Source organism: Sinohyriopsis cumingii, unplaced genomic scaffold, assembly GCF_028554795.1.
Source record: "Sinohyriopsis cumingii isolate HCF-2022 unplaced genomic scaffold, ASM2855479v2 utg000198l, whole genome shotgun sequence".
Lineage (NCBI taxonomy): Eukaryota > Metazoa > Mollusca > Bivalvia > Unionida > Unionidae > Sinohyriopsis > Sinohyriopsis cumingii.
In genome coordinates this window covers 3,290,001-3,291,696 of record NW_028315875.1, presented here as the reverse complement: position 1 = coordinate 3,291,696, position 1,696 = coordinate 3,290,001, and the positions used below count along the sequence as shown (strand labels likewise).

At 33.9% G+C, this 1,696-nt stretch overlaps 1 protein-coding gene across 2 annotated transcripts in view; it reads left to right on the top strand.

Annotated features, from left to right (window-relative positions):
- The first annotated feature begins 516 nt into the window (after positions 1–516).
- The window catches only part of LOC149774588 (uncharacterized), an 8,910-nt gene continuing 7,730 nt past the window's right edge, over positions 517–1,696 (top strand). Inside the window, exon 1 of one of the 2 annotated variants that reach the window (XM_089945033.1) lies at positions 517–665. The gene's annotated coding sequence lies outside the window, so the exon portion shown is untranslated. Of the gene's footprint in view, positions 736–1,696 lie in introns of both variants that reach the window. The other variant, XM_089945032.1, reaches the window with a different exon arrangement.

Below are 1,696 nucleotides of genomic sequence, written 5' to 3'. Positions count from 1 at the left end.
GAAATCAATGGATCGAATAACAGAGATCTGAGCAAAGATATAGAATAGAACAACAACGAGACCCCGTTTGTAAAATATAACAATTTAATCAGTTACATAAACAAAATGAAATCGTACATGGCATTTGAATGATACACTTTCTCAGAGAAACAGAATTGCAAAATTTATGCGAAATGCGTTCTGTTATACCGAAGAATCGAACTCAAATTGCCAGCATGTCAGCATCAACCGATTGCTTCCGGTACTTTTGAAATCGCTGTTAGTGAAGATCAGTGTTGCTCTCTCTCTCTCTCTCTCTCTCTCTCTCTTTATGCTACGGGGTGCATAAATACTTTGCCCAGGTACATAGTAGGGTGGCAGAACCGTGATAAAAGGGTGGTTACTTAGTTCCCCAAAAAGAAAATGAAAGGAGATGAAACTGATAATAAACAAAACGACAGGAGAATTCGATCACCATTACAATTATAATCCAATTTGCCTTTTTAAGCAAAACTACTTATGTTTGCATTGTAGCCGTACAAGATGCATCCTGTTTGAGTAAGATGCACAGTTACTGCCAAATGAATGACACACTATGCTAGCGGCAACATCAATCATAGGGCTTTACCTGTCACACAGATGACAGCTGATGGAAAGTACATGTCCGCTCACCTCGGCTCATTCAGGTAAGTTAACAAGGAGACATCTTATAGATTAGAATATTTTCAGTAATTTTCTGATTAATTCTGTTCGCAGGTAAGTGGATTTTATTTCTTCGTTTCTGAAACATATTCTATCGAAATGAAGAGAAATGTAAAGGAAAACAGTTTAGAGCGATGGAGAGAATGGAGCGATTCGCTATCAGGTACGACAATTGGTGACAAGGTAAAATACCGTTGGTCGGTTGTAAGGAATATTCTAACACATACACCAACCATATGTTAAGACTTTGACCTGGCATGGAAAGAGATTGATGCAAAACTTTGTTTTCATCCAGACGAATTTAGTGCAGACGTGATGTGAGAATTCGTATTTCATATTATCTATCGAAATGTAATTTATATCAGGGACCGAAACAGAAGTTAGGTATAATGTTAATAACACTTATGTCTTTAACAATCATATTAAATGCTATATTTAATCTTGTCGCAAGTGAAAATGTGCAGGTACTTTAATATATTTTAAAAAATCTGCATTAGTAATACATCTGGCTTAATATATAAAAAAACTTACATTGCTAGCCATACGAGTTTTTTGCATGTAATTATATATATATATATATGTGTGTGTGTGTGTGTGTGTGTGTGTGTGTGTGTGTGCTTAAAAAGTTAAATTAACAGGGCAGACTTATAATTAAACATAAAACACATGAGACATGAGTAAATTCGTAAGCAAATAATATATGTGGTGTTTTGTTTGCAAATAGTCCACTCATTATGTTAAACTGCCTTGAATGTTTACATAATATATTCCTTTGAAAAATCTCAGAATGCTACATTTTTATATTTATTTCTTGACATTCGTCATTTTTTCATTTCAAAACGTGTCCTTTGATTAAAACAAGAGTCGCGTAAACATTGAAATTTTCAATACAATTGTATAAAATTTACGGAAATTATAAAGAATTCAAAGTAAATATGTGATACATTAAATTCTTCCTGTGTTACTTCAAGTTCTACTTACTTTGGTATCCAGAAGGCAATTGAAACCCTCTCTG